We start from the raw sequence: 14,880 nt of genomic DNA, 5'->3' as shown, positions 1-14,880 counted from the left end.
TCAGAAACCTCGGTCGGGCTGCTTCTGACTTGCTTGCTTTTGTCGGAGATGGTTGATTATCTTGTCTACAATGTGTGGTCACCTGTAAGTCTGTCACTCACAACTTCTGTAATGTTAATACAACCGTTGAGGTTAAAATTAGGAATCCAGACAAATGCAATCATATTTTTTTCCTATAATTTCAAGTGGATCTCTTTTAGACCTTGTATGGGTTGGCCATAAACCTGCAATGTCTGATCAAGTGTGCTCATTGAAAAATTGTGAATATGGTAGCAGCAGGTAAAATATACAGGTGTGTCTATGTAACAAGCTTTTTTAATGAGCGCGTATAAATCTGAAGACATCTGTTTCTCAGTGATTCTCCAGGAAGGCGAACTAAAGGCTGCTTATCTCTGATTTTTGATCAGATCTGCAAGAAAGCAATTATAACTCATATAATGAAGGGATGGCAGAGAGAAGGTGGATTTTTTGACCGTAAAAAGGTAAAGTTGGGGCTAAAGAAATACCATATCCAATTATTCCATCTTTGTACGCGCTCAAGTTTATTTTGCAACTTTCTGAACTGATGTTGTTGGCTACTGCCTTATGAAAAGGCAAAATGAAATGTACGTTTCTAACACTGCTTGAGTTTGTGTGAAACCAGTCTGTGGTGAATATTAGTACTGGGCCTGGAAATGAAGGCCATCAGCCAGGAGCTGTACCCAGACATAATGACTGTGATACAATAAAAACCTGGAAATGCAGAAAATTGAGAAAGGGTTGAAACGGTCACCATAGTGATAGAATGTACTTAGGCTTTAATTGAAATAAAAGATGTATTAAACTCAGGAAAATTTATCAGTCTCTTATACTAATATTTAACTAGAGAAATGGATTGGTTCAGAAACATGTGTACTTCAGATCCATCTGACAACCTTCTACTTCTCTTTTGAAGTTAAAGGATCAAAAAGCTTCAAAAAATTGTATTTAAGGTAGTGTTTTTTCCTAGAAATCTAACTCTGATTTTTGCTTTGAAATTAGAGGACATTCACGAGGCCATACAATTTTAAGCAAAACAAGTACTAATTTTCTACTTCTGAATATTTCATATGAAAATACATGGAGTTAATTTTAAAAAGCGGTAGCATGGCAAGTGGTGCCCTAAAAGCTCCTGGGGAAGAACTCCTGCTCGCTGACTATTATGAGGATTTTGGCTACTGTGCTTAAGAGTAAGTAAAAGCTGCTTTACCAGTTCATTCAAAGTTTTAATATGACAATGAAAAAATGTTTTGAATTACGTAGCGTTCTGTTATGGTGTCTTAACTCCACTTGTATTGTTAACAAAAAGTGAAAGTCCATGTTTTTATGCCAGCAAAGTTTTCCCAGGTAAAAATTTAATGTACAACATATGGAATAATTTTTTAGAATAATTCAGTACGATTCTGATTGAAGAGAAATTATTGGTGAAACTTCTACTTCCTTTACGGGGGATGATATTTCAATCTTAGTGAATGTCATGGTGTTTTTAACCAATCTTAATTTTCTCAGCATCTAAGTACTGCTGGCCCTAGGAAGAGGTGCTCTGCACCTTGCTGATTATAATCTTAAAAAATTAACGATGCAGCATCAGTAAGTAGTTCTTAAATACAATAATTTTGATATTGTTTTAATCCTTATTGTGTTATTCTGGAAGTAGATATATATGACAGCTTGCCACACTGAACAAGCTTCATGGCCCTTCCTGAAACGTCAGTATGCCTTCTCCAAGTGCCGCTTTATCATCTCTTCATACATTTTCAAAATCAAAAGGAGCTATTGTGATAATATTGTTAGATCTTGTGCATGACAGAGGGTGCCACTAGATTTGATCAACTTGGTTTTGTTCCTGGTGCTGTAGTACATGACTCAACTCAGTGAGTTCTTTAAAATTGTTTTAGATCTTAAAAAAATTTTTGCTCATGATATATTATCAAGGCACCTTCTGTCCCACATTCAGCTGGGAGGACTGAGGACTGGGTGTTTGATATCTAGTGGTGATTTGACATGAAGGGCACTGGTCTTCCCAAGCATTGACCTGATTACTTAACTCTGTTCCAAGGACAGTCCCATTGACATCTATGTATGAAGTTGAGTTTGTACTTAAGTCTGTGGAGTCAAAGATGGGCAATCAAATAGGTCATAAATGGTGAACAATTACTCAATAAATAGTCATGGTTAAATAATAAAATCACAGTTAAAAAAAATTGTGCACACAAATGGTCATTTTTAATCTTGGTCTAAGATAGAAAACAGTTCTTATTTGTTCTGTGGCACAAAAAGAAATGTCCATTTTATTTTTCCACTTAATGTAAAAATAAATATTCTTCACTGGCTTGACAAAAATGAAATTATAATTCAGTCTTAGACTTTATATATTCTGTACCACAGGTTTAAAATTAGAATTTACTTAGTTTACACTTATACTTCTCACATTGTCTGTTGGTTTCTGTGATTATTTTACCGGAGTGTAATACTGAAACAGTGAAACTGTTCTGATCAGATCTTGATTTTCCTGTCAGTCTTTGAGTGGAGTATATCTGAACTTAAAAAAGAGAGAGAAAGAAGAAAACAGGTTCAAAAATAAATTTCCACAGAGTGTATAATCAGAAGTAATTTTCTTTTTGTAGAAATACAGCAAAACAGAAACTCTGCATGTTCCAATATCTCCTTTATCTTAGGAGAACACTTTCTAGTGGTAGTTGTCAAATTTTTAAAAGTAGAGTGAGCCCACAGCAGTCTAATTTATTTTCTTCATTACAATTTACTGTCTATTTTCCCCCATACTTTTACTCCTACTTGCAAGGCTTGATGGAGCAATTTTCAACAACAGTGGAATTGTCTATGATGTGTATATCAAAGGAAAATGAAAGCTTATAGGGAAAGTTTTGATCTCAAGAGTTAGCTTCACCCACTGGGATTACCTCTGAGCATGTACCTCTTGTGTAGAGGAGATGTGGCTCTAATACACCCCGAGAGCCTTTCAGGTAGGGAGTTTTCTGAAGACGAGCAGAATCAGAGAACATCAAGAAGAGATGCTCTGAGCCTTTGCTTTGAACTTATTGCTCTCAGATTTCATTTTATTGATGAATAATAATAATTGTTAATAATGTGACCTTCTCTTGGAAGGTGGATGGAAGATGCTTATGTGGTTGTGGATCATGATTCTTCTTGCAGAACTGGGTCTTCTGGTAACCTGTTGTGTTTCCTGCAAAACCTTAGGAGTCAGTACTTCGTCCTCTCTAAAGCAATTAGCCTCCTTAGCTAAGCATAAGGGTGTTCTGGATACTCTTCACTGAAATCTCACTTTTGCATCAGCATTGCTTTAGAGAGGAGGCAGATTGCAGTTTTTATGCTCATTGTCTGGTCTTGTTACACCCTCTATCTTGCCAAGCCACAGCATTTCTTTTGTATAATTAATGGAGAGTGGTCTACAAGGTTTTAGTAGCTGGGTAGAGCAGGCTGTATGAGTGCCATCTCCAAGAGTGAGGCTCTGATGCTCAGTAAACAGTGGTCTTAACTGCGTGGTGGTGGCTGTCAGAACCAAGCATCGCTGAGCTGGCGCTCAGGAGTGTGAATAAGGGTTGAACACAGACATCCTCTTCCCTGGTCCTGTATCAGAGAAAGAAACACTGGGGCTAGTCTTTGAATTCCTTGCACTTCATTATTTATCTTAAGAAGAGTGAAAGGAAAAGAGAGGGAAGATGGACCTTTCTAGGTCTAGGAGTTCTGCAAGTATTTGAGCAGTTGTTGAGACTGTGCAGCTGATATCATCTGACGAGTTTTCTTGGCTACTCGGGGAATACTGCACCATCAGACTAACAAAGATCGAGTTGTAAATATTCTGTTCCACCACTCCCATATATACGTATAAACAGACGCATCTACCTACAGTGATGAAGGTAGTTGTAAAATACACCTTAAAGAAAAAGTATATTGGAAGGAGTGTAGCCAAATTTTAAGTTTAGAAACAAGAGCAGTTTACGAGTTTCTCCTGGTAATGGTTTTTGCTCCATTTCAATTCATGTATATTGCGAGGAGACTTCAACCAGGTAATATAAAAAGATGGACTTAATGTATCTTGGGTTGTTTTATAGTTACTGCTTAACGAGCTCTCAGACTTCTTAATGGGCTTTGGTAGACAATTTGCAGAACTGGAACTGTCATTGATATATAAAATGACAGATGCAACAAGCTGCTGAGAAGCTGGCGACTTGTTTGCTTTCCTCTGGGGACAGAGAACACAGGAAAATGATGGGGTTACACCATACCTGTGTAGCTATAACCTATAGACTTTCCATAGGAGAAGACCAACGGGCTGGTAGACTTACTGACAGTGAGGAATTCCTCCAGCTGTCTGGTGGCAGCGTGACTTTTGTATCTCCCTGGGAAAATATATAAAGAAGCAATTCACTGCTGAAGCCATTCACAGAATCACAGAGTCACTAGGTTGGAAAGGACCTTCAAGATCATCAAGTCCAACCATTAATCCAGCGCCACCATGTTCCCTAAACCATGTTCTGAAGTGCCACATCCACACATTTTTTGAACACTTCCAGAGATGGTGACTCCACCATCTCTGCTTTGGGACTATTTTTTTTAATTTGTTGGGGGTTTGTTTTTTGGGTTTTTTTGGTTTGTTTTTTTTCCTCTCCACACTCAGTCTTGTCAATCTAGAGGGGGAAAAAAAATGGTAAGTTGGGTGGGGGTGAGAAGTCTGCAAACTCACCATGTTCCCTGACTTTTTGTGGGGATTTTTTTGGTTTTAGTGTTTTTAATGTGAGAGCTGAGTAAGGAGGAGTGGTGTAGCAGAGGAGAAATGTGGCTTCTGTGGTAAGTAGCCACAGACTATGGGTATCTTGAGACCCGGCAGTGGTGAGGGCTCAGCAATCCGAACTCACCTCATTTTTCCTTGCTTTTCCCTAATTCCTGCCCACATGCCACCACTTAGTTAATGTAAAAAAAAGAGTGGGTTCTCTGCATGGAGTTTGCTGTGTTGTTTGACAAAATTCGTATCAGTTTCTGCAATTTTGCTCTTCTGTCTGTGCATGGATCTGTTTCCCAAAAACTGTGTCCTGTTGTTTTATTCAGGGCTGGCCTAATAGGAGTTTTTTTGAGATAGGAATGCCAGATTTTGTCTAATTTTGTTCACTGCTCAGTAACTTAGCAAATAACAAGCAAGTTTCACCGCATGCGCCTTTGCTTCCTCATTAGTAGACTTGTAATTCCCATTCGTGCATGTAGGCAGTGAGACTCCTAAATAAGCCATTTACTGGATAATATGATGTACATTACTGTCTCCACACCAAGTATGGTAGGAAGATTTGGTTTGTCACAGTATAATACCAATGGAATATTGCTTTTTCTGCCATTAAGCTGTGATACACAGTGATTAATAAACCATGCCCTCTTTACATGCATTCCTGGGAAATGTATGATCTTCACTATATGTTTGGACTTTTATTTTCTATTTAGTTTTGAATCCATCATACTAAACTTCCTCATAGTAGCCTTCATGTAAGAATAATTCTTGTTTTTACAGTGTTGAACATCAGTAACTGTTAAAGCGCCTTTACAGGAGACCAAGTGGAAAAGTTGCGTGGCTTTCTAGGTTTTGCTGTGATTGTAAGCTAATTACTGCATGCTTGGGTACTGGTTTTGGTTACACTCTCTAAATCTGGAGTAATGCTATTGATCTTCAGGGAGTTACTGCAGAGCTTCAGCTCTGTAAGATAGAACTGGAATGGTTTTGAAGTTCCAATGAAAGTGAAAAGGTAACGAAGTTCTTTCCTACAGAGGGAAATAAAAAATATCTGCAATACAAAATATCACGCAGAAACGATTCAAGGTAAAAAGTAGGTATTTTTATCTCTCTCTTTGTACCAATACTGATTTAAAACCAGCCAAAACTCCAATGATCTTCAGCCAAATAGAGATGAGGGAAAGGAAATGTAACATAATTATTAAGCATATTTGCTCTGTCAGGCTGCCTCCTTCTGAGGTTTTAATCAGTGTGCTTGACCTATGAATTCTGCTTGGTAGGATAACGGAGACCAGTACTGGTCAACATGAGTGAGACTGAGAAAACAGCTTTACTTGGTATGACTCAAAGATGCATAGATAAAGTTGCTAATTGAAATTTAAAAGAAATCATCAGGAATTCCCAGCAGAACTGGAGACCCGGAGGCAGCCAAGCACAGTTAAGCTAGGACGCCAACACAGAAGAAGCTGGGGGAGAGAACCCGTTTCCTAAGCATGGAAGGGTTTTTTCTGGTGTAGATTCTGGACTGAATTTAAACTGTAATATTGAAAGCAGGATAGCCCTGGTGAGGAGAAATTTATTTTGGGAGAAGATTTAGATTGAACTAGAAGTTGTTGCATTGTTCAAGTTCTCCACAAAGTCAGCTCCATCAAACTTACTTTTAAAGGCATGTAGGCGCCCAGGATGATTTCCAGAGGTGTTTGTTTAACCATATCAACAGGAGGCAAGTGCCTAGGCACTTTTTGAAATACCACTGGGTTCTTTATGAAACATTTAAAGTGACTGGAGCATGGATAGCTGTGATTTACGATCGTTAATGTTGGAACTTTGTATTACAGAAGCTTTTGGCACTACTGATTTGACTGTAACCACATACAAGCAGAGTCATATTCCTCTTGTTGTACCCAGAGTATTTAAGATGGATTTGTGCTGGTGTCACTATGTGCATTTCAGCCTGCAACCTTATTTCATATTCCCTTTGTCTGCTGCTAGCCAGTGAAGCATACGCCGCTCATATGAAATGATCTAGTCACTCAATCACCCCTAAGCATTGATCTGTCTGTAACTTTTTTTATAATAAAGATTTAATGTCATTCTTTGAGGTAACAGATACCTGCATTATGGCATTGCTTCAGCTTAGTAAAGCTGCTAACACATTTTTATCTTTTAATATTACTTTTTAAAAAAGAAAAGCAAGCAAAAACCATATATCTCTTATCTGAGTTGTCTTAAGTACTTGCTGTTGAATATTTGAATCAAAAGAATTTTTTGTACTGGGGTCAAAGACTGTTTTGAAGACACCTGTCTCCTTTTAAGACATGAAACTTAGTAAAGCAAGACTTCATGATCAAATGTATATGGAATGGATCCTGATCCCTTCCGACCAGCAAAAAGGTGAAGTAACTTCATTCCTATTTCTCCAGATTTGCCCCGGAGTTGTGAGTTACTGCAGATTTGCAGATCTCTCACTGGGATCAGAATCTTGCCCAGCACTGGAATAAAAGGGAATTGTGTGAGTGAAAGACTCCCAGGTAATCACTCAGATCTAGGGCACACCTTTTTTGAGTGCATAGCCTGGGAGAATCACCCTAATTCATCTCTGTCTCTGAATAAGATTTGGATGGCAGAATTGCTCTGCTAACCTGGAATTGAGTTAACTTGACAGCCAGAGAGTAGCATTGTTGTCGGCTGAATACCATTAATTTTGATGTGACATATTTCTTGCTAATGGGAACATTTATATTATCTGTATTTTCAAAAAGCAGGAGGGAGGGAAAAAAGATCTACCACAACAGTATCAATATTTCAAGGGGAGGCAATGCAGTAGGGAACACTCTGCTTTTATTGATTGCTATAGGTCTAAAAAAATATTTCTCACCTTTCTTTACCACCCCTTTTCCCTTCAGAGACTGCAAATGCATGTGAAGAGGAAAATTAACATAAAGAGGAAAACATAAGAAAAAGCAACTGCAGTTCCATGAGGGATCTTGAAATATTAGATGTGTTTGGCCAAAGCAAGCACTATATAATAAAAGATCTCGACAGGAAAGTAGAGCTCAAAGCAGACTTAGGGACAGTAATAACTGATGAACATTTACATAGGAATTATTTGTATTTGTAACAGGCTGGATTTGAAGTCCTAGTTTGCTCTGGTTCTTGTGTTCTGGGGAAAAAATTGGCGTGGTTTCTGTGGGGTGACGCGGGTTGCTATAAGGATGAATATAACTGAGAATTTCAGCCCTACAGCTACAGAAAAAATGTGGTTTCATTAAGGACCCAAGCACGGTGTTTCCTGACGGTGCCCCTGCGGGGGCTGGGGTCGGTGATGCTGGGGAAAATGCCGATGTATAGCTCCATCAGAGCAGTCTCCATCCTACAGGACTGCTTGTGATCCTTTCCCCAGAAAACCTACGGGCCTTCTGCACTGAAGGACTCTTCTATTAACTCGGGCAACAGATTTGTTCTCCGTTCTTTTCTCTTGCGAATCAGAATGGCAGACGACCTGTGAAACACATGAAGATGCTTGTGAGTCACTGCAAGGAAAATGAGAACAGAATTCGTGTACTGGCCTGGAGAGTTAAAAGGAGCAGGTAAGTGAGCAGTTACAAGTCCTGGTCTCAGTCCTGTGGGACCGTCCTTCAATAGAAGGGAAAGGAAACTCTAATACTGAAAGAGAGCAAATCTACTGAAAAGGTAAAAAAAAAAAAAAGTTGTGCCAGGAAATATTACTACAAGTAACACAGTCCGTGGTGTTCACTGCTGGAGGTGGCGAGGCAGCTCCAGAGGCTGGATGGAGGTTTGCTATAGGACTAGATGATGCGTTGGCTGTTACGTGTCTGATTTTGAAAGAATTGGCGCACTTGCCCCCAGATCAACTGGATCTGATCTCACAGCTCTAGATTAGCTCTTTAAATCAGGCAATAATAAAGCAGGAAACGATAAAGAGAGTAATAAAGTACTCAACAGGCAAAATGAAGGAGCAAGGTTCCACACTTTGTAGAAGTATGAGAAGATACAACAGGTCTTTTCTCTGCTTCCTTCAAAGAAGAGTTGTTGTATTTTGTTGAATGAAGGTTATGGACTAGAATATAGGTTTAAAAGATGCCTATAAATTCTAAAAGGCAAGGAACTGATTTATTTGATTTTATTTTATTTACTTATAAAATTTCTGGTAACTGCTTTATGGATTGATAACATATTTCATAATAGTATTAGAAAATAGATAAACAGGCTTTCTCTACGCAGTATGTTTTAAATTTGTGTCCTGGTTTTGTCTGGGATAGAGTTAATTTTCTTCCTAGTAGCTGGTATAGTGTTGTGTTTTGGATTTGGGATGAAAATAACGTACTAATATTTTTAGTTGTTGCTCAGCAGTCAAGGACTGACCAGCTTCCCATGCCCTGGCCGGCCAGCGAGGAGGCTGGGGGTGCAGGGGAAGCTGGAGGGGGCACAGCCAGGACAGCTGACCCAAACTGGCTGAAGGGATGTTCCATACCACATGACATCATGCTCGGTATATAAACTGGGGGAGCTGGCTGGGGAGGTGCCGCGGCTTGGGAACTGGCTGGGCACCCGCTGGTGGTTGGTGAGCAATTGCATTGCGTGTCACCTGTTTTGTGCATCCTTTTATTATTATTTTTTCCACTTCCTTTTCTGTCCTATTAAACCGTCTTTATCTCAACCCATGAATTTTACCTTTTTTCCCACGATTCTCTGCCCCGTGCCACCGGGGAGGGGATGGTGAGTGAATGGCTGTGTGGTGTTTAGTGGCCTGCGGGGTTAAACCACAACATTTTGCAAGTAATGCTAAACTTCCAAAGAGGCACAACTTCCTTGAAATAAGCCAGGGAAAAAAGTTAACATGATACAGCTAATATCATATGAAACTCATTTTTTGGGGTCTGATTTTGCAAAACTGAAGAAGGGAATAATTCAGTCCTATAGGTGAATTTGGTCAGATTTCAGTGATATTTCAGCATGCTATTTCCACCTCAGGTTTTAAGATTTGCAATTACTTTTTGACAGTATGAGAAAGACAGTTATTGTAACTTAGCACGTCCTGGGCCCCGAATGCCTTTTGTGTCACTTTGGCACAACAAGGAACGCTGGACTTCAGCTGGCAATCTCCTACGAAGCACGGAGGCTTTCCGTGCAATGGGAATGAAGAGCATTTTCAGGGCTATGTGAAGTCAAAGCACTTCATGTCATGTTGGCTGAGAGGAGTGTTATTTTATGAAGGGAAAACCCATTTCTCACCAGAATTAAAATTAACCTATGACAGCAGAAAAGACATGGTGAAGTTCTCCATTGTAGTTTGCTTCCAGGCAAACTGGTTTTCTAGTAAAAATCAGTAGATGAAAAAGCTGTAACACAAAAGCCCTTTTGATGGGAGTCTCCACAGCTGTCAGAAGAATCAACATCTTCAGGCAGATCGAGAAAATCTTGGAGAAGACCCCAAACCTGTGCAGCAAGTCATCCCCCAAAATGCTGTAAATCTTTTCTCCTGCTGCCTCTGTTCGGGCCTCGCCTTGAGCTAATTATGGTTTACCAGATTTCTTTGTACTTACCAGGTACGTATAACACATTGTATGTCTTTAAGCCCATTTCTAAGAAAGAAAAAGGCTATAGTATACATTAGACCTTAAGTAGTTCAGTCACAATTTTATTTAAAATGTCCAGGCATAAATACAGAAGCACCATCACTTTTCTGACGTGAACACCTGATTATTTTCTAACCTTTGGCATAGCCTGCATTCCTGTGGTATGCAAATATTTTTACATACAAATATTTAGAAAGCTTTTCATAATGTACTGCATTAGTTGACCCGGAGAAAACACTGGCTAGGCTCTCATGGAAGACAAACTATAGAATATGTGCAAAGCAACCCAGACTAAACTTTGGGAGCAGCGTGGTTTGGGGAGCATTTACTGCGCTTACAATAACAGCGCTCTGGCTCCTGGGAGTGTGGAACTGCCCTTCTCCTTGCTGACCCGCAGTGCTTCTGGAAGTTAATCTGTCTTCGTTTTAAAGCCTGACTTAAGGCACTCCGGTTTAGCTTTCAGATGCCCAGATCCAGTGTTTTACGTTCGTGCCAAAACCAGAGTTGTCCAGACTTACCTCGAAGTCGTAGGCTTGGCAATGAGAGGGAATTTTAGCAAGACTGGAATGTTTCCTTTGGGAATCTCTTGTTTCTGTCGCTTTTCAAGTCTAATCCTCAATGTTACCCAGGTCTGTTATTACTGGACGTGCGTGTCTAAAACTTGACTTGGATAAAGCAAAGGTTGATAAAGCTGAGCCCAGTAGCTGCTACTCGACTGACAGATGCTTTGGGCTCTTCAGAACTCCTCACGATGGATCACGCACATTAAATGACAGCACTCATGATACCTGTCTTGTCAAAGATTATTTTGTGTTGTGAAAGCCTTCTAAGGATTATGATTTGTGCTTTGATTTCCCGCTCCCCCCCCCCGCCAATGACAGCTTATCTAACTTTGTTTTCATGAAATAATATGATTCTGTGAAGTGCCTGGGAATATTATTTTTAAGAGACTGTAGGTTAATTATTGAAAATTTCAAAAAGGAAATATTAAGCCAATTGTTAAATCAGAGTTGATTATTAATCCCATATAGATAATTACCAAGGTTTAAGGCAATTTATCTTCTGTTTGAAATAGATTTTCACTTGATTAAGTTGTACTTGTCACTTAGATCCATGGTTGTTGCTGTAAAGAACCTTATTGTTCTGCAAAGTACAAAATACTTCTCTGAAGTTGACCATAAATATATGGGCAACAGGTTAGCTGAATTCTGCATAAAGGCGTGGTGTCATCTGGGAATAATCTGTCCTTGCTCCCATCAAAGGCAAAGTTCCTCTGAGTATTTTACCACAGCAACAATGAAGAACACTACATATGTAACAACTAAACTAAAATGTAGTTTCATTTCAGAAAACCATAGGTTATATTGAACATTATATGCACATATAGTAGTGTAATCAAATGCTTATAGTGATACTTAAAAACTACAACAGCAAAGGACAATGTAAGTGATGTCTGCTCTTATGCAGTGTTAATATTATGTGTACAATGTAATAGTTGTAGAGTTTTAACTCTTCAATCTATAGACTGAGAATCTCAGTAATGGGTGCTTTAAATCTATATCAATGTATTACTCTGGATTTTGTGTCTGTTATACTGTGGCATGCTAAATACAAAAGATCCATGAGTGTTATGAATGTGCTTAAACATGGTTGCAAATCGTCTGTGAAATAGTTTTTTTGGATATTTGAGCCATAAATTCCGATTTAATTACGATGGATAGTGATAGCGACGCCCTTTAATGGTTACGGGAGGGCTGGAGCCTTTGGCTACCTGGTGGTGTGCAGCACCCCGCTTTTGAAAGTCATAAAAAATGCTTAATTTTTTTCTCAGCTGGATTTTTTTTAGTGTGCCTATAGAAACAATGAAGATGTCCCATGTCCATCGTGTCCTGTCGCCCCTACCGCTTCCCAAAACCCGGGAGTAGAAACGTTTCCTCCAGGAGCTGTAACAAGTGCTGTTTGTTAACTCATATCGAGCAAACCCACAAGAGGCTTCTCCTCCTCATCGACAGCCTTTAGGAGAAAATGTTGCAGATCTTTTTTGTGTTTAGGTAGTGGAGATACGGTGTACCAAGATAGACCAGAGAAAAAAATAGAGAAGAAAAATTTTCCAAAAAGGTAGAATGCTATTCTCAGTAGGAAGAGTTCTGGTGTAGCTATACCTCTCCGCGTCGGCGGAGCGTAGCATTTCTGCCAACAGGATCAAGAAGGAATTGCTTGTGGGGCTGGACATGGGCACACTGTGAAATGCGCCAGGCGCTCAGGGACCCAAACAGTGCCGTGGCAGCCATGCTCTGAATTACAGGGAGATGGGCTACGGGGAAGCATATGGTGTTTAACTTCTTAATGTATTTCTAAGTTTAAAGGAAAAACCAAAAACCTCCCTAAAAGTGGGGCTCGCCTTGCATTCAAGCACATACACCGTTCAAGGCAATGTGCACTTGACTTCTTTATGGGTCTGTATTGTCACACTCGTCCTTGTTTTCTTCAAGAGTGATGGGGATACTGAACCCCCTTTGCATGACTAACGTGCATGGATGAAGCGACCTTTCAAAGGCGACTTCAGGAGTTTAACTGACCTGAGTATCAGGCAGGGCTTTGCGTTTACTGCTGTGCTGCTTCCAGAGCCAAATGTAACACTGGTACTGGCAGTCCCCCGAACAGCGAGCGGGCGTTGACTAACTAAACCTTCCCTCATCTGTGGGAGGGAGGTAAATATTTATTGTTTCTTTTCATAGTTAAGGCGGCATGAGATAAGACAACATAGTGGTGAACAAAACCTGCTGTGGCGCCTGGCCAAAAGCAAGGTCAAACAGAGAGGCTGGCAAAGCTCCCGCCGAGTCCGAACAGTGCGGGCTCAGATCTCTGTGACGGGCTGATTCTCCTAATTAGATATTGTTTAGGTATTTTAAGTCCTTTTTGCATGTGTCTCAAACAAGGTTTGTATAACAAGGTAACCGTTACTTGTGTAAGCTATGGGCTTCGGAAACCCAGTTTTCTATTTTACTACTTTTTCTTCTTTCTGCTTTAGAAAGAATTTTAAATCTTGTATCTTCACCAGATGCAAGTACACATGATATAGTTTGAAGCAATCCTTAGAGGAGTCATTTTTATCCCCCGTAAGCGCGGCGTGGGTCTGGGCACAACAGGAGGCTGTTTGTATTTTACGTGCGAGCAAACGCGACGCACCCACCAAGGGAGCAGCCATGAGATTGCTTGGAGGGAGCTCTCAAGTTACAGGTTTTTTTCCTTTCCAAGATTGCAATTGTATTATTGTTAATAAACCCTCCTAGCAAATCTACTCCCAAAGAAGGCCAGGGTTTCATTCATCAGCGCTTACTGCTTAAGGCAGCGCTGCTTTCTTTCAGTCTGCCCACAGATGCTGCGTGCTTTCCTGGGGAGAGCATATTGAGCAGAAATTGCTTCCAATCTTCTGTAGGACCGAGACGCGGGAATGGGTTTGTGCTTTGGCTGCCAGCTTATGAAAAACAACAAAGCAAGCAGCCAAGTTGGGGAAACAAATAGGATATTATATAGTTTATTCGTATGTGCTGCCTTCCGTCCCATTTGTCACCATTTCATCCCACCTGCTGCTGAAATGCTGAGAGGAGCCTTCAAGGCATTGTTGGCATGTTCATACTACAAGTGAATATCAATATCTCCTTTGAATAGCCTAAATGTATTTTAAACAAGACATTTCCAAATTATTGCAGTGTAGCTGTGTGTGGTGCTCTGTGGAACACCAATTAAGAGTCTGTTGGCATTTTCAATACGATCCATTGTGAAAATTTATTCTGAGTAGAAATTTGGCATGCGGTGACCAAGACTAGGAATTCTCTCTCTTTTCCCCTTTTCCCCCTTCTTTACTTTTTTACTAATGCTATAATTGCTAAATAATTCAGATAAAAAATTGCTCTACATGAGACGACAGAGCAAGGCGAAGGAACGGCTGTTTCAAGGCTGCCTGAAGGCTTTTTAAAGGCTTTTCGACACAGTCCGGTGAGACAGAAGGGAAAGGAGGTATTTGGGCATAAAAAGTTCCTTTTAGTAGCCACATAACACACTGAGGAATGGAGGCATCTGCAGCTGAAGATGTATGTAAGAGGTGATGTATGGTTTCTCCTAATTATCAGACTCGCATGCTTGTCACGGGGCAGACTGCAACGGGAGAGGTAACTCGGTGAAACGCAGGTCGCGCGCGCCCGTCAGTCCCGCCGAGCGCGCGCAGCAGCCCTTCCGCGGCGCGCTTCCCCCAGTGGAAGCGATCGCTGCGTTTTCACTTCAGCTCTGCGCTAGGCTTAGCTTGTGGTCCATGGTAAAAGGTGGAAGGAAAACGTTTGCTGATCTTATGTTAAGTTGAGAACTTTTGCTGAAGGGTGCCCGTCAAATGCTCTCCTGAGGGTGTCTGGCTGGAGAGCGGATGGTGATACCAACTTTTTTTGACAGTTAAGAGCACTGTGTGTGATTTGGCCCCCAATCTGCCCTTTCTTTTTTTTTTTTCTT

The sequence above is a fragment of the Phaethon aethereus genome (assembly GCF_964289735.1).
Source record: "Phaethon aethereus genome assembly, chromosome: 11".
Classification (NCBI taxonomy): Eukaryota; Metazoa; Chordata; class Aves; order Phaethontiformes; family Phaethontidae; genus Phaethon; species Phaethon aethereus.
This window is presented reverse-complemented; position numbering follows the sequence as displayed.